This window comes from Jaculus jaculus, chromosome 6 (genome assembly GCF_020740685.1).
Source record: "Jaculus jaculus isolate mJacJac1 chromosome 6, mJacJac1.mat.Y.cur, whole genome shotgun sequence".
NCBI lineage: Eukaryota > Metazoa > Chordata > Mammalia > Rodentia > Dipodidae > Jaculus > Jaculus jaculus.
In genome coordinates this window covers 150,863,116-150,888,795 of record NC_059107.1, presented here as the reverse complement: position 1 = coordinate 150,888,795, position 25,680 = coordinate 150,863,116, and the positions used below count along the sequence as shown (strand labels likewise).

The 25,680-nt window shown below is 48.4% G+C and overlaps 1 protein-coding gene across 2 annotated transcripts in view; it reads left to right on the top strand.

The window, feature by feature from the left end:
* Positions 1-675: 675 nt before the first annotated feature.
* The window catches only part of Syn3 (synapsin III), a 525,100-nt gene continuing 500,095 nt past the window's right edge, over positions 676-25,680 (top strand). Inside the window, exon 1 of one of the 2 annotated variants that reach the window (XM_045152296.1) lies at positions 676-791. The gene's annotated coding sequence lies outside the window, so the exon portion shown is untranslated. Of the gene's footprint in view, positions 792-7,656; positions 8,043-25,680 lie in introns of those variants that run through there. The other variant, XM_004650254.2, reaches the window with a different exon arrangement.

Here is a 25,680-nt window from a genome sequence, read left to right as displayed (position 1 = left end):
TTTCTGCTGGTCTGGGTTTCCAATTCCAGGCTCACAAACCAGGAGGCTTCTACTCTATCCGTCACCACCGCTTTTCTCCGGACCTGGAATTGGGTTCATCTTCCAGCCTTCATTCCTATCTCCTCCCGCCCCCCCCCCCCCCACGGCCCTTCCAGAATCAATCCTGGCATAGTTGTGGCATCTCTCTTTTGTTATTCCTACACTTCTCCCCAGCTGACAAGCCTACATTGTCTTTGCATATTTGTCCGTAAGCTACCCTCACGCTCGATCCCCGTCGCCTTGATCCCTGGTTACCCCTTCGCTCTCGCATGCAGCACCCAGCCTGGGACATTTGCTGATAGATAGATGGCTGCTCGCGGTCTCTCAGAAGCGCCTCTTTAGGCCCCAGAAGGTCGGCTGACCTTGCAACGCTGGCTTCCAAGTGCACTGTTCGCACTCCCCCTGGGGCTTCTCACCCTCCCGGGGGGATGGATGGATGGAGAAAGATCGCCTCCCAGGACTGCCGGAGGCGGATGAGCGCCCAAGAGCCGCCGCAGCAAGTTTCCCCGCCTTTCCCCAGGAGAACTCCGCGGGCGGGGGGGGGGGGGGGGAGAGGGAGGAAATGGGCGTGGCCTGGGGCGTGGCCTCGGGCCTGGGGGCGGGGCCTCGCAGTCCCAGCCAATGGGCGGCGCCGCGCGGGAAGGCCGGGTCGCCGAGCGGGTGGTTGCGCGGCTGTGCGGTGCGGGGCAGAGGCTGAGCGCCCGGGACCGTCCGTCCGCCTGGGCACCCGCAGGGCACCGGGCACCGACACGGTAAGCCGCGCGCCGCAGCCAGGTAGACTTCGTGGGGTTTCTGGCCGTAGGGAGACACCCCCAACCTACAATCCGGGGCCGGAGCTGCCGCTGCATCCGGGCGCCGAGCAGTGGCCCTGGGATCTCCGGGGCTCTGTGCTTGTGGGATGCCGCCTTGCCGACCGCCCGGCCCGGGCTTCGAACCCCCAACGGACCTGTGGGCGTGTGGGCCTGCCGGCTGCTAAACCGGTGTCCACCCAGCACCGGGGAAGGGCTTTCGGGGAGCCGGGAGCCCCCTTCAGCCGCGGCTCCGCGTCGGCTTCAGCACCTGCCTTGGGTCCGCAGAGCCCTGGCGACCTGTTGTTGCCTTGGGGACTCAGGTTGGGTCGTGCTGTTCCCTAGTTCCAGCTACCCTGGGACGCAAGGAAGAACCCTCAGAGCATTTTTCCCCCGGCCAAGCTGAGATTCGCACGGATTCTGTGCCTCCTCCAACTTACTTGTCTCCTACTGAGTGTCAGGCACTGTGCAGGGCCCCTCATGGCGTGAAGGGAATTGGGGGAGTTTAGGATGGCTGTGTGGGGTAATGCAGAAACACGAGGTAGGTGGATCAAGATGCAGCCAGGAAGGCTTCCCAGACGAGGTGACTATTCAGTGCAGACTTGGGGCAATGGGAGGAGTTGCCAGACTGAAAGAAAAAAACAATGTGGAGGTGGAGGCTGCAGAAACAGCAAGAATCCCAGGTAGATTTTTCCCAAGAAGTAAAAAGTCAGACCTCAGCTAAACAACAGGTAACCAAGTAGGACCAGGTCTTGTGGGGAGGAATTTGGTTAGGAGGGCAGCCTTAGAATATTCCGAAGTTAGCCCTGAGATGACGGCTGCTGGGGGAGAATTACAGTGGGTCATTGGGCCACTTTGGCAACTCTGTGGACATGATGGGAGCTGGCATAGGAAGCTGGTCAGTTGTTAAAGCTGGTGTTTTAGGCAATTTGGCTGAAAATACTCTGGTCCCTTAAGGCTGGCTGGCCAGGCGCCCTGCTCCCTGGATTCTGGGCATGGATTCAGGCTGGGAGATGCTGCTGCATGGTGCTGGCGTCTGCAACCTGCGTATCATTGTTATACTGCTTCCGGAGGCTGTGACCTGCATCTAGTCTTCAGGGACCGGCCCTGGAGGACTAGGGAGGGTGCCTCTGCTTTCTTTCTCATCTCTGGGCCCTTTGTGTGACCTCTTCCTTTTCATGGGCTTCTCTTTCCATATCACAGGGCCCAGAGGCTGCTGTTGGAGGCAAGGTTATGTGTAGCCTGGTGTAGTAGCAAGACCCAGGCTCACTGGAAGTGATGCCAGAGAACCATTTTAGCTATGTGCCTTGTAGACGGTACCATCCTTGTGCCAGTGTTTTCAGGGATCAAAGAAATCATTATGCCAACCTGTCATCGTTAGTATTCCTGGAAAATAAAGAAGAGATTCTGAGATTTTGGTGCAAAAGGATTCTTGAGAAGTTGTTTGACTCGTCTAATGGGTAAGCAGAGGAGGAAGTAGGAGTGGACATAGGCAAACACTGACCCATAAGGCAGTGCAAAATGGACTCAAGGCATCCACTGAGGCCTCTGAAGCCCATGTTAACCAGCCAGTGAGCGCAGAATGTTCCCAGGGAGGGGCACAACCTTGGGTCCCTTTAACAGGAAAGTTTATGAATAGGGACTCGCCTGTGGTCTGCAAACAGCCAACATTCCTGGCAGCTGGACATGAGGAATAATGAGTACCGTGATCTTGGAGGGGCCATGAAAGTTGCCCGACAGCACTTGATCAAGATGGCCCAGGGCGCCTTCGAAGGGAAGTATCAGTGTGTTGGACTGGGCTTTGTGCATCAAGGATGTTTAAAAAGTGCTCCTTTCCCCCCCTCATCTTTAAATTCCTTGACTGCCTCCGGAAATCAAGTTTGGAGCTGAATTGAAAAAAACAGCTTTTGTGTGGTGCCTCTAAGATACTAGTCCCAATGGCTATGGTCTCCTGCTATTGAGTATTGTTGTACGTGTGCATTTTCTCTTTCTTGTCCATAACATTCCGAAGTTAAGCACTCCTCATTTTCCAGTCAATTCATTCTTTTCTCAAGCCTAACAGCGTCCATGTTTGCTGTAAAATAATGACAGCAATCATTTACACTCTCTGATTTGTTACACTTTAGGACATGCTCTCGTTGATGGATTGATTGATTAATCACTCTTTAACCCATTGCTTATTGATTTAACCAATCTGTATTGAGTGTCTCCCATACAGCAGGGGAGGGAAGAGAGCTATGGACATGCAATGCATATTTGACTTTTCAAACGAATACTCTGAGGGCTGGGGAGATGGATCAGTGCTTAAAGGCACTTGCTTGCAAAGCCTACTGACCTGGGTTCAACTCCTTAGCCACATATACAAAGTTGGATGGGCTTTCATGTGCAGCAGCAAGAGACCTTGGCATGCACAACTCCTCCACTGACATAACTAAATAATATTTTTATTTGTGAAAGAGAGAGAGAGAATTGGCACACCAGGGCCTCTAGCCAATGGACTCGAACTCGAGACACATGTGCCGTCTTGTGTGCGTGTATCACCTTGTGTGCATGTGCCATCTTGTGCATCTGGCTTACGTGGGTTCTGGGGAGCTGAATCCGGGTACTCAGGCTTTGCAAGCAAGCACCTTAACTATTAAGCTATCTCTCCCGCCCACTCAATATTTTCTTTAAAAACCACAAGATAAAAGCATACACTGAAGGATGGGACATCACATGACAGTACAGACTGATGTGCAGAATTTCAGGGACCTTTGCCTGAGTGAGTCTTCGTGTCCTTCTCCTCATCGATGAAGCCTCCTTGGAAAGGCCTTTGACCCATCGTGTACGAAGTAGACAGCTGCCCTTTCGTTCTCCCTTCTCAGTACTTGTGTATTTTTTTTTCTCTTCCCTATGTCAGCCCACCTCAGTAGACTACAGGCTCCGGGGAATGTGTGACATTGTTTTATCCCAAGGGCCCAGGAGAGTTCAGTACAGATTTCTTCATTAGAGAGAGAGAGAGAGAGAGGGAGAGAAAGAGAGAGAGAGAGAGAGAGAGAGAGAGGGAGAGAGGGAGTGTGTGTGTGTGTGTGTGTGTGTGTGTGTGTGTGTGGTGTGTGTGTATGTGTGTTTTACTGGGGATTGAACCCAAGGGTGTCATACTTGCTAGCTTAGCACCCTACCACTGGGCTCTGTCCCCAGCTCAGCACATTTATCTTGGATGAATGAATTGAACAAAGAAAGGGTGGTTCTCTCTTTCAGATTGTCAGGGAAGCCACTTGGGGCAGTGATATCTATATAGGCACATGAGGAATAAGAAGACCCAGCAATGCAAAGATCAAAATGCAGAAAGAAGAGCTTGTTGTAGGACCAGAAGTTGAAGGAATGGAGCTCATCTTAACTGGAGTGGAGCGTGAGAGCTGCATGGAGTAGCCCGAGATAACGTTTGAAGTTGATAGGCCTTGGAGGCCCAATGAGCTTGGGTTTCATCCAAAGCGCAGTGAAGTCATTGAAGAATTTTAACATTCATTATGGCCTTATATAATGCTATGTGGTTGGTTTTTTTTTGTTTTGTTTTGTTTTTGTCATCCCCCTAGACGACAGGCTCCATGAAGAAAGGGGCTCAGTAATATATGTCTTAAATGAATGGATGATTTAGTTTATGCTTTAAAAGACTTCTATCAGGTATAAGGTGAAAAAATAGATTAAACAGAAGAAATAATGAGATGGACTCTTGTAACCAACTAGGAGTTAGGTGAGAGAGAGAAGGATGTCTGTCGTGAGGGATGGTGAGAATGTTGGGAAAAGCAGAAGGATTTGAGATATGCAGATGTATATTTGAATGTGAAGAGGACAGGACTGGCTGATCCACTAGGTAGGAGGTGCACAGGAAAGAGAGGGATCAGAGGTGACTGCAGGCTTCTGGCTTCATATTGATAGATGCCAGATATCCGTCAATGGGTGAATAGACAAATGGAACCCGCCAGATGCACACAATGGAATACTGCCGAGCCTTAAGGGGAGCAAAGATATTAATACATGCTCTACAGCATGAATGGACCCACAGTGCATTATATGAAAATATAAATGAAAGAAGCCAAGCACAAGCAATCAGATACTGCACGATTAACCTTTACATAAAATATATAAATGTGTAAATCCACAGGGACAGAAAGCAGATCAATGTTTGCCGCAGGCTAAGGGCAAGCAGGGAATGGGGCATGACAGCTCAGTGGCTAAGTGCTTTCCCTGTGGGATGGTAGAAAGGCTTTAGAACTAGCTAGAGGTGGTAGTTGTGCACATTAGGAAGGTCCTGAATGCCACCGAACCATACACTTGAAAGAGGATAACTTCACGTTACACAAATTTCACCTGAATTTTAAAAAATATTTTAGTTGGATGGCAGTGGTGTTCTCTCAGTGGAGGAGACTGGAGCTGGCTGTGTGGGGGATAAAATACAGACAATGTTTTAGAGGTGCCTATCATACAACCATGTGGAGCAATATTTGGTTGTGATTCTAGAGTCCAGCAGGCAAATCTTGCCTGGGGAGATCCATATGACAATTGTCACTACTTATATGTCAGCAACCAAGCAGAGGGTGTTGAGAAGAACATCAGGACCTGTGTCATCCTTTAATTTGATCCTCATAGCTACCCATTTTTTCTAATATTGCATTTATTTATTTGAGAGAGAGAGAGAGGAAGAGGCAAAAATAGAGAAAGGGAGAGAAAGAAAGACAATGAATGGGTGTGCCAGGGCATCTAGAAACTGCAAAGAACTCCAGATGTATGTGCATCTGGCTTACATGAGTCCTGAGGAATTGAGCCTGGGTCCTCATGCTTTGCAGGCAAGCACCTTAACCCCTGAGCCATCTCTCCAGTCCCTCACAGCTACTCTTTAAAGAAGGTGCTACTGAGCCGTGCGTGGTGGCACATGCCTTTAATCCCAGGGCTCGGGAGGCAGAGGTAGGAGGATTGCCATGAGTTTGAGGCTGCCCTGAGACTACAGAGTGAATTCCAGGTCAGCCTAAGCTAGAGTGAAACCCCACCTCAGGGGAAAAAGAAATCCCAAAAAACAGGTGCTGCTGCCCTCATTTGCAGATGAGGAAAGACCCCCTCCCATTCCCACTTCCCCAAGTCAACTTGCCCAAGGTCAAGTAACTCGTGAGGGTCCCGGGTTTCCAGCCCTTTCCTCCACCAATTCTAGCATGATGCCATTTAAAGCTTCAGCAAACACCTCTTCCCCTGCCCTCCCCCTCCCTCCTGTCAGTGATGATTGAGTGTTTGCATATGGCAGGTACTGTGCTGGGCATATGTTGGCGGAAAAGATAGACATAGCTGTAATCTCATGGAGTTTGCCCAGGAAACGAGCAGCTGCAATACAGATTCAGGGGATGTTAGAAGCTCAGAGCAAGGACACTTCTCCCAGGTTTGGAGGAGGCATCCCAGAGAAAGTGATGGTTGAGAAGAGATTTGCAGAAGAAGCTGAAGGGTTGTTCTGAGCCCCTGAACACCTGCCCTGAGAGCTCGCTGTTCTCTGCAACCCCAGTTTATTCCTGGTTACTGGCGTTTTCCAGCTCACCAAAACCGTCTCTATATTCTGTAGTCTTGGAGGCAATATGTAAGCACATGGCCTGATTTAACTTTAAGTGGGAACTTCCCAAGGAGGGAGAGCCAGTTTCATTTCTTGAGCAAGTAACTTGGCTTTTCTGATCTAGGTTTTGCTACTACAGTGGGGGGATTGACCCCAGGGCTTCACACACGACAGGACAGGCAAGTGCTCTATGACTGAGAAATATCCTTAGCTTATTTTTTTAATGAGAGAGAGAGAGAGAGAGAATTGGTGCACCAGGGACCTCCAGCCACTGCAATCAGACACCAGTGCCAACCTTACGCGCTTGTGTCATTGTGTGTCTGGCTTATGTGGGACCTGGAGAGTCGACCATGAATTCCTAGCTTTTGCAGGCAAGCACCTTAACTGCTAAGCCCTCTCTCCAGCCCCTCCTTAGCCCTATTTTACTTTTGATTTTTGTAATGGTCTCACTAAGTTGCTCAGGTTGGTCTTGAACTCACTGTGTAGCTCATGCTAGCCTCGAACTTGTGATTTTCCTCTTAGTCTCCTGAGCGTCTGGAATGGCAGGCCTTCACTTTTTAAAATAATTGTTTATTTATGCATTTATTTATTTATCTGAGACAAAGAGGCAAAGAGAGAGAATGGGTGTGCCAGAGCCTCTAGCCACTAGCAAGTGAACTCCAGACGTATGTGTCACCTTGTGCGTTTGGCTTTACGTGGGTTTTGGGGAGTTGAACCTGGGTCCTTAGACTTCCCAGGCAAGCGCCTTAACTGCTAAGCCATCTCTCCAGCCCTGGCTTTCATTTTTAATACTTGAGAAATGGGGCCAATAATCCCCACTGCTCATATTAAGGAATGAATGAGAGGATTTCTAATATGTGGAACATGAGATACATGTTCAGTAAAGTGTTAATTCCTTTGACAAGTAAGAGTTTCTGAATACACCAGTTCCCCTTATTTTTATACTGTTTAAAATACAGACAGATGCCATTACTGCTTCTGGAGGCTGTTACCAGAGATGGTTTGAAGTGGAACATGACAGTCTGTAGGTGTAGGAAACACTCTGGATGCATTGGATAAAAATAAGTTTGAGAACCACTGGTATAAACCAAATAGTCTTTGCTTTGACGGAGAAAGGGTTAAGCACTTAGAAGTAGGATTTTTGCCTTCTAGGAATTATTAGCCAATGAGAGTGCTGGCTGATGATGTAATGTCTTGGGCTGGCACTCCATTGGTTAAGTGTATTATTTCTCTTGCTTCACTGTGAGAGAAGCAAGAGCTGGAGCACAGGGGTTAATAATTCTGTAGCAGCCTCTCTCTCTCTCTTTCTCTCTCTCTCTCTCTTTCTCTCTCTTCTGTTGCTAAGTGTGAATATATAGCAGGGCTCAGCACACTGTTGCCCTTTATCTTCCAATAAACATCCTCCCCTTCCTCTTCTCCTCCCAAGCAAAGCACATGTCCCTGTAGTACTACAGAGGAGGACCTGGTGGGGGGGAGAAGGAGGAAGAGGAGGAGGAGAGTTCTTGAGAGAAAAGAGCTCTTTGCAGGACTGCAGTCTCCTTGCCACCTGGGATGGGCACAGCTCCACGGCTCCCCGCTGAATTGCTAAACTGCCACCTGCTTCTGAGCATCGTTCAGCCTGGCGGGATCCTCAGAACCAGGAGGTGAGCCCGAGGATTTGCAAGAGGGAGTGGGCCTGTGAGAAGAAGCCACGGGGCAGCAGGAAGAACCAGACCCATGACTGGCCCCGTGGCCTGCAGTGTGACCCTGGGAAGGCTGGTCCCCTTCTCTGGGTCTGCTTGCTGAAGCCCTCAAGGCGAGGCTTGGTTCATGGTGCTCGGAGTTCTGGCAGACCCTGGCTGGGGAATGGGCTCATGAGGAGCTATCAACAGTCCCATTCTTGGCGTAGCTTTCTGCTGGATGCTCCCTGAAGATAAAGGCTTTCCCCTGGGAAGTAGGGCAGGATGGGTGCAGATGGGCTCAATGCCGACAGACCCCTCCTTGCATTGTCTGTGCTCCCTCTGTAGTGCTCTCTCTTAGCAAGGTAGGACGGGCAGACTCCCGACTCAGCTTTCCGCAGGCGTTTCTGAGTGCTGTCTTTAATCATGTTAAGTCAATTTGGGTGGGCCTTCCACTCCCCAACCACTGTGCCTTAAGGCTTTGGGGCGCTCTCCTGGAGATATAGTCTGAGCTCTTGGGTGCTGGGGGAGGAAATTCTTTGGATTATGATGGCACAGTTACAGTGGTTTTCTTGTTTGTGTGTAAGGGTGATTTGGATTGTTACCTCCACCTAAAGTCACTCGCCTGTGCAGAAAGACTCCCAGCACAAGCATGCTTGCCTGAAGGGGCAACCGAACAGAGTAAGAGTGGGACTGTATTTATGGGGACCACGGTGGCCGGAAAGGCTGCTGGCCACAGACTCTGACCCTTATTTCATACACATCCTGTGACTCTCCAACAGCCCTCTGCTAATACAAAGTTCTGCTACTTAGTTTTTAAAAATTGGTTATATGCAGGTTGTTGTGATTTCTTTGACAAGGAGAACAGGTCCTTCAAAGGATTCCCTTTGTGTCTTGTGGGGTCTTTGGTGTGTCCCACACTGTATCCCAGGTGAGGCTTTGTGGTTGAAGACCATGCCAGTCCTCGAGCAAGCCACCAGACCTTTCAGAGCCTCGGTTCCCTTGTTTGTCCATCACAGAGGTGGGAGGGGGCTGGACTCATGGATTTTCGGAGCTTTTCCAGCTTAGCCACCCAGGCTTTAGAGGGTGACACTCTCCGGAGTGTGAATGTGGATTATATTTGATGAGTAGAGAGCGTTTGAATAAAGGGACATGCTGTTTGTGTCTTCTGGCTGAGGGAGAGTCTACACACGTTTAATCTCCGTACATTACCCACATCCCTGTGAGTAGCTGAATGAACTCCATTCCACGGCCGTCTGCTGTGTCCGAGTGAAGGCTGGGATTTAAACCTGCCTGGGCAGCAGCAGGGGTTGGGGTCACGGTGGGCTGGGGCTGGTGCCCTTGCCTGCCTCTGCTTTCTTACATGATCTTCTTTGTTCTAGAAACCGAGCACTGATTTTGAGAGAGATCAGCTCACTCAGGTCATTGTGGTTTACTGTCTGGATGAGAGCAGGCGCTGAGATCACCGGGTCTGAGGGAACCTAAAGTTCCTTGAACTAGGACACTCAGTCAGTGCATAGCTGAGAAAATGCAATTCACAGAAGTTAGGCGTTTGTTCCATGTCACTCAGGGAGCCCCTTAAAAAAGCCTCCTTGTCTTCAGCACCTGAGGTTATGTGCACATTAACGTGTGTGCATGTGGAGGCCAGAGGACAGCCTTGGGTGTCATTCCTTAAGAGCACTGTCTACCTGTTTTGAGGACAGAGTCTCTCATTGACCTGGAGCTTGCCAAATAGGCTAGACTGGCTGGCCAGCCCGCCCGAGGAATTTGTCTGTCTTCCCCTCTCCAGTACTGCATTAATGTGCCACTATGCCAGGCCTTTTTTTATGTGGGTTCTGGGGATCCCTGCAGTTTTGGTCCTCATGATGGCTTGGCGTATTAATGTGGTTTTATTTCTTTAAACCTTCAGCTGAGAACTTTGAGATGACCCGAATTTACCTCCCCTGACCTCCAGGCTCTCTCATGGTGCCAAGACTCGAGTGGGCTCGTGGGCCACCTAGTCCGTAGTTGGAACTGTGGTCGGTCTCTGAGACACTGTGAGTGGGGAGCAGACAGGACAGGAGACCGGGTGAGCGTTCTAGAGGAGGCTCAGGATGCAGAGTTTTTTCTCTGAGGGTTTGAGTTTCAGATCAGTCATCTTTCCCAGCGGGTGGACTGAGACCTTGACCTTGTGTGTGACTGGCACATCCCCCGACGGCTGTAACAGCCCTTGCTACACACGCTTTCTGTTCTTCGTCTTTCTAATTGAGCTCGTGTTTCCAGAGCGTGGCTTCCAAAATGTGGAACCAATCGAATTGGGGGAGCTGTCTAATGAAAAGTTGAATGTCAGCACCTTGGATGAGCAGGGAGATGCGTCCAGAGATGAACACTATCAAGCAATTATTAAAGAGTGCAGTGCAAACACTTGACTCTCTTCATGGTCCCTATAACATTAATAAAACATCAGTCATCCTCATCACAGCTTCAAACAACCGTGCAAAAGGTTATCACAGGAAAGAGAGGCTGTCAGTGTTCTGCAGGGCTGGAGGGCACAGCTCCTGGGAGTGGGCGGAAGTAGGCGAGGAGAAACAGCAGACAGAGGGCCAGGATGCTGATGGTGGGCTGTCCAGCGGGGGAGTATCCACCTTGCATGCCCTTGTTATTGGAAGTGGCAGGGATGGGAACTTTGTAGCCTTCAGTTTCCCTTCTGGATCTCAGATTTCTTTCTTTTTCTTCTTCTTCTTTTGCACATGTGGTATGGGTTCATGTGTGAATGCATATTTATAGGTGTGTGGTACATGCATGCACGTGTGTGCGTGCATTTGTGTGCATGGGAGGCTTAGGTTGAGGTCAGGTGTCTTCCCCAATTACTCTCTCTCTTTGTTTTTGAGACGGGATCTCTCATTGAATCCTGAGCTCATGGATTTAGCTAGACTAAGTCAGCAAGTCCAGCGCTTTACCCGTGTTGAGCCATTCCCCAAGCCCCAGATTTCTTTTTTTAATTTAATCGTATTTATTTATATGTATTTATTTGAGACAGAAAGAGGGAGAGAAAGAGAGAGAATGGGCATGTCAGGGCCTCCAGCCACTGCAAACAAACTCCAGACATGTGCCTCCTTTGTGCATCTGCCCAACGTGGGTCCTAGAGAATTGAACATGGGTTCTTTGTCTTTGTAGGCAAACGTCTTAGCCACTAAGTCATCCCTTCAGTCCCGGATTTCTTAATTATTTATCAAGCAAGAGTAAATGAGAAGGAGCCAGGGCACAACAAGGCTGATTTTACTTATTCCTCAGGTTGAAAAGCCATAGTGGAATGAAAAGCATGTATAGCCAAAAAAATAAAACCTTTGAAAATATTTTAGTCACCAAATAAATGCATCGTCCATAGCTTTTTTTTTGTACCTGAACTTCAACAATGTTTGCGATAACTGCCTCAGCCTGAAAAAAGTCTATGTGGGGCTGGAGAGATGGCTTAGTGGTTGAGCGCTTGCCTGTGAAGCCTAAGGACCCTGGTTCGAGGCTCGATTCCCCAGGTCCCACATTAGCCAGATGCACAAGGGGGCGCACGTGTCTGGAGTTCATTTGCCATGGCTGGAGCCCCTGGTGTGCCCATTGTCTCTCTCTCTGTATCTGCCTCTTTGTCTGTCTGTCGCTCTTAAATAAATAAATAAAATACACACACAAAAAAAATTTTAAAAAGAAAGTCTATGTGTTGCTTCCTTGTTGCTGTGACTAATACCTGACAAAAGCAATTCAAGGAGGAAGAGTTCATTTTGGCTTACGGTTCGGAGGGGGGGTGCACACAGTGCTCATGGTGGGGAAGGCATGGTGGTGGGAGCAGGAAGCAGCTGGTCCCATTCAATCCACAGCCTGGAAGCAGAGAGTGAGGAGCACTGCTACTCAGCCTCCTCCTCCCCCTTATTCAGCCCAGCACCCCAGCTCTTGGAATGGGGCCACCCACAGTTAGAGTGAATCTTCTTGTCTCAGTTAGCCAAATCTGGAAAATTCCTAACATACATGCCAAGAGATTTGTCTCCATGGTGATCCTAAATCCTATCAAGTTGACAACTGGAGATATCCATCACAGTCTGTGTACAATCGTCTGAAGCCTCACCGTGTTCTATCTTTAAAATAACTGGAATGGGGGGCTGGAGAGATGGCTTAGCAGTTAAGGCGTTTGCCTACAAAGCCAAAGGACCCAGGTTTGACTCCCCAGGACACCCATAAGCCAGATGCACAAGGGGGCGCATGCATCTGGAGGTCATTTGCAGTGGCTGGAGGCCCTGGTGTACCCATCTTCTCTCTCAAATTAATAAATAATTAAAAATAAAATATTTAAAACAACTGTAATGGGGCTGAAGAGATGGCTTAGTGGTTAAGGTGCTTGCCTGCAAAGCCAAAGGGCACAGGCTTGATTCCCCAGGACCCACATACGCCAGACGCACAAAGCGGCACATGCGTCTGGAGTTCATTTGCAGTGGCTGAAGGTCCTGGCACGCCCAGTCTCTCTTTCCCTCTCTCTGTCTCTACCTCTTCTCTCTTTCTCTCTCTCTCTCAAATAAATAAATAAAAACTGGAAAAAAAAACTGGGATTGCTTGAAGTCAAAGGGGAGGGAATTCTCAGGTGTTTCTGCTTTAGAGTAGTGTTCGAATGGAAAATATTTCCCATAAGCTCATATATTTTAAAACTGTCCTCAGCCATGGAGCTGTATAGAAATGTTGTGGCACTTTTAGGAGGTGAAGCCTTGCTGGAAGAAAGTGTCAGTGGGGTGGGGGTGCAGGGGTGCAGGCCTTGAGGATCTATAGCCCAGGCCGCTCTCTCCCTTCCTGCCTCTATCTGAAGTGTCACAAGCTGCCTTTCCATGCGGTCCCTGCTGCAATGGGACATACCCACCCCCCCAAGTATAAGCCTAGATAAACCGTTTCCTTCCTTACGTTGATTTCTGGTCAGGTATTTGTTCACAGCAGTGAGAGGAATCAGTCATACATGGAGTTTACTCCATTCTGTTCATATCAACAGCTCAAATGCATTCATACTTCCTAACATCGATTTTGATTATCATAAATATTCAATGCGATCTATCTGGGAACCATAACAGAATTGACACTCCGTCAGTATTTGTGGAAAGGTCATCAGCGCGTCTCTCTTCAGTATCTGTGCCTGTCTGTGAGACGTTTTAGAGAAGAACCCGGCCACGTGTGTCCATGTCGTTCTTCCTGGTTGAGGTTGGCACGGCTTGCCTCGCCCCCCCTGCACGGGGTTTACTCTCCTGCCTCTGAGTAGTGCTCCTAGAACGCCAAGTGGGGAAAGGATGGCGTGGGAGGCTGCAGAGGCCTGATTTCAAAGTACCAGGTGTTACCTATTTTTGGTGTGACAATGGGCTTGCCACTCAGCTTCTGTGTTCCATTTCCCTCACTTGTAAAAACGAGGCTTGTTGGACGGGCCCTGACAGGACACATGGAGAACCCTCCCAGCGCTTGCACCAGCACTGTGGATCCGAGGAAGGCCTTGCTGTGCGTTCAGGGATCGTTCCTACAGTCTGTTGGGGAGGTGTGGCAGGAAGATCTTTCTGGCTCCTAGTAGTAGCACCTCAAGGTAGTTTTCTCGGAACCCTGAGGGAAGCCTCACGTGGTGTTACTCTAAGGCAGCATATGCTTGCAGCCTCACCCCTGAAGCGCTTCCTCCCGCCACTTCTCTAACCCAGCGCAGCAGGCTGCAGGGAGATCTCAGGGTGAATAGTCTTAAAGCACCCAAGGCTAAATTAAACATTCTGGACTGGAGCTGCTCTACTCGGGAGCCAAATGAGCAGGTGACTTGAAAGATGACACAAAGACAGTTTCGAGTCAAGGTACAACTTCAAGTTCAGTGCAATGGAAATTTCGTGACTGAATGTTCATCTCTTGGGTTTATTCATTCATCTATTCAACCATTGCTGTGATGGGCAGCAGTCTCAGGCTGGGTCTGTCAGTGGTCCCTAAACTCATGAATCATAGAGTCGGGTGGATAAGGTAGAAAATAATCACCGTGAATCGCTCTCTCTCCCAGCGAGTGGGCTGAAAACCCTGACCCTTGCCCTGTATACGTGGCAGGCACTTCCTCTGCGTGGCAGTCACAGCTCCTGCCACGTGGACTGTCTGTTCTGTACGCTGTATCAGGTCACTTAGTCATGAGTGCCATCGGGGAGAATGAAGCTGGGGAAGGTCTCTCTGAGGAGTTCGTATTCAGCAGAGCCATGGGAGGGGGTGGAAAAATACCTGTGGGAAGGAGTTCCCAAAGAAAGGAAACCGCGTGGAGCCTCGGGCAGGCAGAGATGCCGGGAAGGGAGAGAGAGCAGATAGGATGCCAGGGGTAGTGGAGCCAGATCTGCTGGCAGCTCATGGGCCGTGGGGGAGAATTTGGATTCTCTTCCAAGCTGGAAGTTGTTTTTGTTTGTTTGTTTGTTTGTTTTATTTTTATGTATTTATTTGAGAGTGGCAGACAGAGAGAGAGAGAGAGAGAGAGAGAGAGACAGAGAATGGGCGCGCCAGAGCCTCCAGCCACTGCAAACGAACTCCAGATGCACGTGCCCCCTTGTGCATCTGGCTAACGTGGGTGCTGGGGAACTTGAGCCTCAAGCCGGGGTCCTTAGGCTTCACAGGCAAGCGCTTAACTGCTAAGCCACCTGTGGAAGCCCCCAAGCTGGAAGTTTTAAGCAAGGAGGTAACATGACTTAATGAATTAACTAAAGGGCTGAGGAGATGGCTCAGTGGTGAAAGGCACTTGTTTGTAAAGTCTGCCAGCCTGGATTCTGTTTCCCAGTATGTATGTAAAGCCAGATGCACAAAGTGGCACATGCATCTGGAGTTAACTTGCAGTGGCAAGAAACCCTGGCACGCTCGTTCTTCCTCCCTCCCTCCCTCCCTCCCTCCCTCCCTCCTTCCCTCCTTTGTGTTCTCCCTCCCTCCTTGCAAATAAATAAAATGGAAAATTATGTCATATCTTTTCAAGAATGTCATATTAGTATACTCACTCAGTGTCTAACCCCCTGGGGCTAGCTTACTTCCCTAAGCACAGTGTGTTTTGAGGTTCATCCACAGGATGTGTGTTCCTTTTTGTTGTTGTCTAGTATTTCACCAAAGAGCTATGTCATAACTTGACCATTCGGCCCTGGTTTGCATATTTGAATAAAACTGCTATAAATATTTATGTTCCGATAGTTATATAAAATTTCTAAGATAAATATCCAGGAGTTACTGGAACATATACTAAGTTAATGTTTAACTGTCTTTCTGCAGTGGATGTACTATTTTGCATATACTCTTTCTCCTTGTCAGCACTTGGTGTTATCAGTACTTTTTCAAAAATATTTTTATTTATTTGCAATCAGAGAGAGAGACAGAGAAAGATAAGAGCGCTAGATGGAGGAAGGGGTGATCCAAGGCCTCCAGCCACTGAAAACGAACTCCAGATACATGCACCACTTTGTGCATCTGGCCTTACGTGGGTACTGGGGAATGGAACCCAGGTCATTAGGTTTTGCAGGCAAGTGCCTTAACCCCTGAGAAATCTCACCAGCCCTGTCAGTAGTTTTTATTTTGATCATTCTAATAGTTTAGTGTTATCTCATCATGGTCTTAATTTGGATTTCCATAATTTGAAAATGATATCATATATGATGTCATGTATTTGTCACCTTTATATGCTGTTTGGTAAAGTGTCTCTTCAATTCTACAACTCCCCTTTTTAAAAATATATATATATACATATATGTATATAATTTCTTTTGTTTTCTTTCCTGTTACTCTTGTTTTTTTAAATTTTAAACATATTTTTAAAATGTTTATTTATTTATTTATTTGTTCATTTGAGAGGGAATGATAGAGGAAGGCAGAGAGAGGAAAAAAGATGAAAGGAAGAAAAAAAGAGAGAGAAAAAAAATGTGCCAGGGCCTCTAGCCTCTGCACACGAACTCTAGATGCATGTGCCACCTTGTGTATCTGATTTTATATGGGTACTGGGGAATAGAACTGGTGTTTAGGTTTTGCAGACAAGCACCTTAATTACTGAGCCATCTCTCCAGCTCCTCTTTTGGTATTCTTTAGCCCTTCTGGATACTGGTATTTCCTTGAATATTTGATGTGCAAATATGTAGCATATTTTTAAAGGGTTGTTCTCTGGGTAAGGAAGCATTCAGGGACAAGGTGGAAGCAATCGGAGCAGTGAGGGGACCATTGCAGTAATCCATGAGGAGGCTATGAAGGCCACGGAAGAAGTAAAATGTAGTCAAAATCAGAAAGTCATTTGAAAGTAAAGGCACTTCAACTTGGTGATGGATGAAGTGTGAAATGTGATGGCACAGAGGAGACAAGAATGGCAAGCTGGATTGACGTGTTTAATATTATATTTAAATATAATTTTATTATAGTTACATTATCCTAAATTACATTTAAATATAATTGTAGAATGGTCTCTGCCTTCAAGTCACTTACAGTCCAGCAAGGGGAGATGCACTGTGAGCTGGCTTACCTGGAACGTGACCAAATGTGCTCCAGGTGGTCATGTGAGCCGGGCTGGAATAGCTAGGTAAGAGGGAAGTTGCCACGTGTGAGGCTTACAAGGCTGGCTTTCTGGGCATCGGGCAGCCAGGCAGGGCGGTACGTACCTATGATCTCAGTACATGGGAGACTGAGGTAGGATTGCTGTGAGTTTGAGGCCAGCCTGGGCTACACAGTGACTTGACCTAGAGGATAGCCTGGGCTATATAGAGACTTAGAGGACAGCTTTGGCTACAGAGTAAGACCTTGTCTCAAGACAAAGAAAGAATCATCTGGGAAGGTTGCTAAAAGCATAGGAGGCTCAGCCGTGACCACAAAAGTGGGTCTGTGGCTAGCAGGTGTCCCAAATTCTCCTATGCAGGTGTCTGGTGAAGCACACCACGGGAAACCTGGGTGGGGGGAGGGGCTGAGAGTACGTCACAGAAACGGATGATGAAGGTGTAGGAATTCTGACTCGGAGAACATTGGGGAAATGGCCACCACGCAGAGGGGGGAAAAACAGGTAAAGACTTGGTAGAAAGATGATATCTGGAGGCCACAGTAAGCATCTCTAGAGTGATAATGATAAGTCTTAACTAAAAGAGCACACGTCCATTTAGGGATGAGGTGGCGGGTTCCATGGCTTCTCGGGCCCTTTGGCTGTATCGGTTACATGTGTGTTGCTCGTGACCACAGCACCTCACAGAAACAGTCAGGGGCGCTACGGGTTTCTTTGGGCTCATGGTTTCAGAGGCTCACCATCCATCGCGGCAGGGAAGCCATGGCACAGCAGTTCAGTTCATGGCAACGGGAGCGTGTGGTGGAGGCTGTTCACATCAGAATGGACCAGGAAGCAGAGAGCAGGGATGAGTATATCCTTCAATGGGACCCCTCCCACTGACCTGCTTTTGTCAAACTAAGCCCCATTTACTAAAGGTTTCACAGCCTCTCAAATTAGCGCCACCAGCTAGGAAATAAGCATGCAAAACGTGAGCCTGCAGGGAATGTTTCCGATTCAAACTATAACAACGGGGCAAAGGGATGACGCAATGGGTCAGCTCCCCGTTACTAACACGGGACTTACCTTGGTGAAATTTACCTAGCAAGTGGGTGGACAGAATGTCTGTGGTGCTTTCAAGGACTCCTTCCATGAGGGCTTTAAAGGAAAGCTGCTGTCAGGATAAAGGGTGTAGCTCATGTGGTGTGAGCAGAGGCTGGCAGAAGATGTACCTCGTACCACTTCCAGCCTTCCTTGCAGGGCCTCACAGGCTCAGCATCTCCTTTTCACACATCATCCTACCTACTCTCCAAGGCTGCCAGAGCCACTTCTTGCTGTGGCATAACTGCTAGTCTATTACTCACACACTGTGAGCCACGCTTACTTTATATGGATGAAGTCATTTAATTTTCACCACAAAGCCTGACGGTGAACTAGAATTGTTAGACTTATTCCTGATGCACAGTGAGCAAACTGAGGCACAGAAAGTTGCATGCCCTACCCAAAGTGACAGGGCTAAGAAGAAGAGGAAATGGGAATTAACTCAGGGAGTTTGTTTTTACGTATTTATTTACTGAGAGAGAGCGAGAGGGAAGGAGTGGGTATGAGCGCTCCAGAGCTTTCTGCCACTGCAAATGGACTCCAGATGCATGCACCATCTTGTGCACCTGGCTCTACAAGGGTACTGGAGAATCAAACTCAGGTCCTTGGGCTTTACAGGTAAGCACCTTGGCTGCTGAGCCATCTCGCTAGCCCAGCCCAGGGAGTTTTGAGTGCACAGTCTGTGCCTTATTTTATGCATGTGTGGTACATGGGGTGTGGAGGGGGAGACGCGTGCACATGTGTGTGTAGTCGTTCTCACAGGTGTGCAATGCAGAGGCCAGAGGAGAACGGCAAGTGTCTTCCCTGTATCTCTCACCTACGTGGTCCCTTGAGATGGAGTCTCTTTCTGAAAGCAGACCTGTGACTCTTTTGTAGACCTTCTTCCCACAGGACTGGGAGTTACAGACATGCGTGACCATGCCCAGCTATTTATGTGAGTCCTGGAGAACTGAACTCAGGTGGCCTCTGGTCCCTGGGCTTGCAGCAAGTTCTCTCACCACCAAGCAGTCGCCTCAGCCCGAGTCTATGCCTTTAACTGACATGCTGTCCTGGTGTTGTGTGTGTGTGGGGGGGGTCTTTGGAAGGAGAGGAGGAAGACAGGGAAGAGAGACAGCAACACCCACAGACACCAAGCCAGCACTTGCTGAGGACCCACCACTGCTTTTTTTTTTTTTCTGTTTTGATTTTAGCTTCTGGGTTGAAGCCTTCTATTTTTACTCTTCCTTGTTGAGTTAATAACAAAATGGGATAATTTTTGTGAGGTTTGAAAGAATGTCAAGTATTATAATATCATGATGCTTTAAAGGTCGCTTAATGTGGGTCTGTTTGCTCTTTAATGAAAAAGCCCTAGGTTACTATGTTTTAGGAGTTCTAAATATGTCTCCTCCTCCCCCATCTTCTCCTGCTTCAACCAACCAGCATGCTCTTTCCTCCAGCAAAATCCATTCTGATCTACCAAACCCATTTGGCTGAAGCCAGAAAGGCAAATGATGAAAACATATGTGCATTATCTCTTTTTGTAAACATTTTATTTTTACTTATTTGACAGAGAAAGAGGGAGAGAGAGAGAATGGGCAAGCCAGGGCTTCCAGCCACTGCAGATGAACTCTAGATGTGTGCGCCCCCTTGTGCATCTGGCTAACGTGGGTCCTAGGGAATTGAACCTGGGTCCTTTGGCTTTGCAGGCAAACGCCTTAACCACTTAGCAATCCCTCCAGGCCTGCATTATCTCCTAAGGAATAATTAACTGACCAAAGGCCCTTCTTCTGACCTTTCCTTGGGCGAAGAGAGGGAGTAGTTGCAAAGAATCTTCCTGAGTGAACGAATATGTGAGATGAGTTCTGAAAGATGCATGGAGATCCCTAAGCCAGTGAGCTGGAGGAATGGACAGGGGTGGCATACCAAGAAGTAGGAACAACGTACAAAGGCAGGGCATGCGTGCTGGTATGTGTTATTGGTGAACTAGTGTGCAAGAGCTCCATGGTACAAGGGTCACCAGTGCCACATAGATGAGCTTGGACATGCATTAAGGAGCGACTGTGCTGTTCCAGCATGAGGTGATAACATCCTGGATGTTTATAAAAAAGAAGTGTGTCTGATAGTCTATGAGATTTGGGTTCGAAGGAGACCTGGCTGGGTGCAAGGAGCCCTGTAAGGAAGAATTTACAAAGCTCTGTAAAAGATGGAGCATGTCTGAGGTAGGAGTTGAGAGAAACTAGAGCCTTGTCAAGGCATCTCTCTTACTCTGTCTTAAGGTTGTCTTATCTAGAGGTGAGCTTGACACAGTTCCAGATCCCCCAAGCTCATACTCAAGACACAGCTCAAACCCCATGGATAGTATGTATTCTGTGATTTGATTCACAAATCTCTTTTTGACTGTGTGCTGTATGGCAACCTGTCCTGGTCAGCCCTAGAGGCTGTGGCAATGGCGTGGTGCTCTGTCTTTCTGTGCCTCCATTTCTTCCATACGGAAAGCAGAGATAATAATGAATTACTGTATGGAAGAAGGGGAAAATGTTTCCCTATATCATCTTAGGGTCATTGGCAGATTAACATGAGAAAACCAGAGCCCAGGCAGTATTGTATTAACACAGGCAGTATCATGGACACTTGATTCTTAGAATAGTTCAACTTACAACTTTCTTTACTTCATGATTATGCAAAAGTGACACTTGTTAAATAGAAACTAGGCTTTGAATATTGAATTTTAACCTGTTTCCCAGGCTAGAGATGTGCAGTGTGAGCCTCTCTCTTGAGACAGGGCTGAGGTGGCCATTGGGCCCCAGCTCCTCAGCGTCCTGGGACCACAGGAGGATGTGTCCAGGACTCTGCCATGTGCTGCAGTGCTGAGCCATTGGGTCTGGTAGGTTAGGGTATCTTAACTGCGTTTTTGGGTTCTGATAGTTTCAACTCACAACTGATGGATGGAGTATATAACTCAGCTGTCAGCCAGTGAGTACCCGCATGTGAATTTGAGGGGCTCCCAAGGGTGAATGCAACTTGAGCCCTGGGCCATCTCAGTAAAGCAACAAATGTTCAGAGACAGGATAAGGTAATGGGAAAGGGGTGAGATTTACAGGCAGCAAATTGTAGAAAGACAGATATGTAGGAAACTAATGGAAGAATGAGGCTAGTTGGTCCCGGTCCTTTGGAAGCCCCCCATCATGTCTATGGGCTGATTTAAAGTTGCCTCCGTGATTAACTTCTGTCCTTCCTGGAAGACTGAGGGGGACACCTTTGCAAATGTTATGTCCCATTTCTAGGCAAATAGAAAAAAAAAATGATGGCGAGCTTTTCTTTTGTTTCTTCTCAGTTGACTTCAGCTCAAAAAAATAGTCCTTGTGCCAAAGTGTCATGTTCTGGTTCCCCACAACTGTCAAGACTGATGGGTTATATACACGAGCAAGGCTTGAAATGCTACCTAGGAAGCACTGCATAGACATTAGCTGCTATCCTTACTGTTCTTATTACTACCAGGGAGCCCAGGGTAAGCCTGTGTCAGTAGCCACCCAGTTTCCCTTAGTGAAAACGCACGCACACGCCTTGCCCTCACCGCTCGTCTGCAGAGGCAGAAAGGCTGCCAAGACGAGCCTGTGTCCCTGTAGCTGCAGATGAACCTGCTGTTCCTGGGATTTTCTGAGCCAGTTCCAAGACACAGGCTTACTTTTCAAGGTGAAGGGCACTGCAGGGCTGACATAGTTCTGGCCTTTTGGCACCAGGTAGAAGGAGCACCCACAAACACAGCACCAGGAAAGAAGGTAGGAAGGCAGGACAGTGCCAAGGTATCTCTGAAAGGCTGCATCCTGAGATATGGGAGGATGGTTGTTGCAAACTAGTACGCGTTGTTCTGCAAATTGCTAAGTCCTCTGAGCCTCAGTTTCTTCACCTGCAAATGAGGTCAATAGTAATAGTATTTGCTTCACCGGGGAGGACAAGGATTAGTAAAATAGTGCTTGTCCTTGGCACAGAGCTTGAGTACACACAGTCAGCCACTAGTGGGTGCTGTTCTCAGCTGCTTAGGCAGGAGGGGTTGCAGTGGCTAGCAAGTATGCACCGATGCCTTGAAAGTCTTGTATTTCAGTTGGAGTAAATTTGGAGACAGATGAAAATACTCACTGAGGGTTCAAGAAGCCTATGTTCTTTTCCTACCCTTCCCGCTACTTAGCTGAGTGACCTTAGACAAATCAGTTCCAGTGCCTAGGCTAAGTCTCCCTGCTCTTGTCCATTTTATGCCATTGTAACAGAGAGCCTCAGACTGGATAATTGAAAGAAAGAGAGAGAGAGAGAGAAAGAAGGACAGGGAGGGGGGGATAAAAAAAGAGAGATTTATTTAGCTCACAGTTCTGGGAGTATATATGCTTGAGATGGGGCTGTGACATCAGTGAGGACCTAATGCTACACCATGACACAGTGGCTGCCATCACATGACAGGCTGTGAGAGAGTCGTGAGCAAGCCTGCACAGAACAGAGAGACACAAGGGTCAGCATTGCTTTGCAGGAGCCTCTCTCATAGTAGCTAATCCAGTCTTGTGAAAGGGAGAACCCGCTCACTGCTAAGGGACAGCATCCATCTGTTCATGAGGCCTCAGGCCCAAAGATCTAAATACCTCTCATTAGGCTCCTCCTCCCAACACTGCTCAACAAACACATTAATCCTCACCGTGCGTTTCGATGAGGACCAATCACGCTGATGTCACAGCATTCCCTGTCAGACCACCAGAGCTGTGGAGGAGTGCCACAGTGCAGGGGTCCCGAACTGCACACACAGGTGCTGCCCCACCAGAAAATGTTTCTGCCAGAACAGAGCCCACACCCTCCCATAGACCCAGAGCCCTCCTCCAGGAGATCTCTGACCCGTGTCCAGCACATGCAGCCATTATGTGTCAGCAAGGGAATGGGAACAGAGGCCTTTGTCTTTTTCTAACAGTTCCTAGAAAATGAAACCATTCCTACCAAGAGAAATGCCCACCTGACAGGGAAAGAAGTGCACGGTGGGCGACAGCAATGGGTGCTGGGCAACAGCTCTGGAAAGAACTCCTGAGAAAGTGACAGTGGAAGTGGGACCTGGATGGCAAGGAGGGCACAAGGGAAGAACAGTGCAGGCCTGAGGAATGGCTGAGGTGGGGGTAGAAGTGATTTGCATTGCTATGGATAAGTTATTGACAGAAACAAGAGATGAGAGATTGATTTTATTACTAATTTTTGCTTGTTTGCACGTGTGTGATGTGATCACGTGTGTGTCCCCGTGTGGTGTCCTGCATGCTCACCTGTGGGATGCCAGGTGTCCCACCCCATTGTTCTCTTGTCTGTCTTTAGCTGATCCTGGAGCTTGCCAATCTTTTGTCATGAGCTCCAGCTAATTCTCATGTCTCTACCCCTATAAAAGTGAGGTTATAGACGCAGGTAGCCATGCCCGGCTGCTTATGTGGGTTCTGGGGATTGAACTCCAAGTGGTCTCTCAGGCCTTCATGCTCACATAGGAAGTGCTCTTAATTGCTCAGCCTACTTCTTCCAACAAAGTCCCTCCTCCCATCGTTTCCTTAGACTCCCAAAATAATGTAACAGGTAAGCCTGCAGGGGACACTTCAACTTGAAGCCATTATGTGGAGAGTTCTAGGGAATGAGAAACAGAAAGACAAATTTGGTGTGAAAATTGATTGGGGGGGGGGCTGAAGAGATGGCTTCGTGGTTAAGGTGCCTGCCTGCGAAGCCTAAGGACCCATGTTCGACTCTCCAGATCCCATGTAAGCCAGATGCACAAAGGTGAAGCAAGGTTGTGTATGCCCATTAGGTAGTATAAGCGTCTGGAGTTCACTTACAGTGGCTGAGGCCCTAGTGTGCCAATTCTCTCTCTCTCTCTCTCTCCCTTTCTAAAAGAAAAAAAAGATTTAAAAATACAAAAAAAAAAAAAATTGAATGGGGAGAAGACCTAGATCACATTAGATTCAAAATCTATGAAAGAAGCTTAAATTCAAAACAAGGCTCCATGGGGACCATGAAAGGGGACAGAATAAATCGGCTGCCATTGGAAGAGTTAAGAGATAGTCGGGTAAGGAACCCAGGGCATCAGAGGATAGCTGAGATTGTACAGGTTGAGAGGTGGCAGGGGAAAGGACTATGGAGTTGAAAGAGATAGATGGATTCAAAGACTAGTGGAAAGCAAAGTTGATGGTGGCTGGGTGTGAAAGGTAAGGGAAGGCAGGACTCATAAGATACCCCCATTCTCAGCTTATGTGTCTGAGTGGGGTTATTACCCACATGGGGAGGATGGAAAAGGAGCCACACGGTGCTGGTGGAAGTTTGTCGGGAGCTCTGTTTTGGACGTGGTGCATTTGATACACTTCAGCCTTCTCTGCTTTCCAGAGGGCACTTGCTGACTTCCTCATTCGGAAAGCACCTGGCCTCTAGGAGCTCCGCCAGGTGGCTGTGTGCCCTGTCCTAGGCAGGAGAGGGCTGGCAGCTGAAGGTGAAAGGACTGGAGACTGAGTAGGCACAGCCTGCCCCAGCCTGGGTTCCATCTGTCTGTCTGCCTCTCTGTCTTTCCATATGATTCTCTTTCTGTTTTTATACATCTAGATAGACATATATCTGTCTCCCTGCGTCTATCCCTCAAGATACAGTTAAGAAATATGTCTTATTCTCCCTTCGCCCCCCTCTGTCCATCCCCTGGATGTAGCTTCATACGGATGTCCCAGGTGATGGTGTTTCCTTTCAGTCCCTATCTTTGCATTTTCAGGTATGTTGCAGGTCAGGATATCTCTGCCTCTAGGAAGGAGGCCACTTGCTTTCTTTTCTTATGAGAGAGAGGGAGAAAGAGAGAGAGGATGCACCAGGGCCTCCAGCCACTGAAATCGAACTCCAGACACGTGCACCGCCTGTGTACCTATGCGACCTTGCTCACTTGCATCACCTTGTGCATCTGGCTTACGTGGGCTCTGGAGGGGTGAACATGGATCCTTAGGCTTTGCAGGCAAGCGCCTCTAAGCCATCTCTCCAGCCCCCACTTGCTTTCTTACCCAGCAGGAAGGAAGGTTCCCACTTGGTCCCCTGATCATGGCAGTGCAGGCATCTCTCACTGACGCTGCCTGCTGCCTGCTGCCATCTCCAGCTCAACAAAGCCAAGGCCAGATGCAGTGCCAGACTTGGCATCTTGGTGCTCAAAGCGAAGCTCTGAACTTTTACCCCAAACCTGCCAAGATTAGTGTGTGTACAGGGATCTATATAGCAAACAGCTCACTCAGTCCCAATTGGTGACTGACAGGTAGTCCTAAAGTCATCCTGGAGAAGGAAATGAGCTCGGTGCCTTACGGTTCAGAGTGACCAGCTGGAGAAAGTAGGCGAGCATCATAGGGAAGAACGTGTCCAAGGAGACACTAGAGGTGTGGGTGTGACACTGTGCGTGCCGGGCTACGGGGTCGGGGCTCTAAGGCACCTCTGTGTAAATGACCAAGCCCACCTTGAACCCAGGCCTACATGAGTTTTAATTCTAACTCTGTGAAGGGGCCAAACTGCTTCATGTGCAGAGGCAGGCTGGCTGGGTTTGAGTTGCAGCTCTGCCACGGCTCCGTGGTGTGCACTGTAGTAGCAGACACAGAAGCCTGGAAGACGGCCTGATAATAACGCATCAGAGCAGAGTCTGTGACAGAGACAGGAAGACTGTGTGCAAGTGGAGTGGCCATAAGCAAGTGACGTATTGTCTCTGGACCTCAGTTCCCACATCCGTAAAATGGGGCTGATAGCATTTCCTGACCAGGATTGTTGGCAGGGTTGGAGATAATCTTTTGGACCGTCTAAACAGTTTGTAGATCTTTAAAAAGGCTCGGCAGTAGCTACGCTGTTACCATCGTGACCACCAGCATCCTCATCACTGCCATCCTCACCATCATCATGGTTCTTACTATGCAGGCAGTCCCCACCCTATGATAGATAATGCAGGGATTTTTTTTTTTTCTTTTTGCTGGAGAGGAAGGGAAGGCCCCTAAGCACCACAGGCTGAATCTATCTCTGCTTAGACCTGGTGTGTGTCTTGGG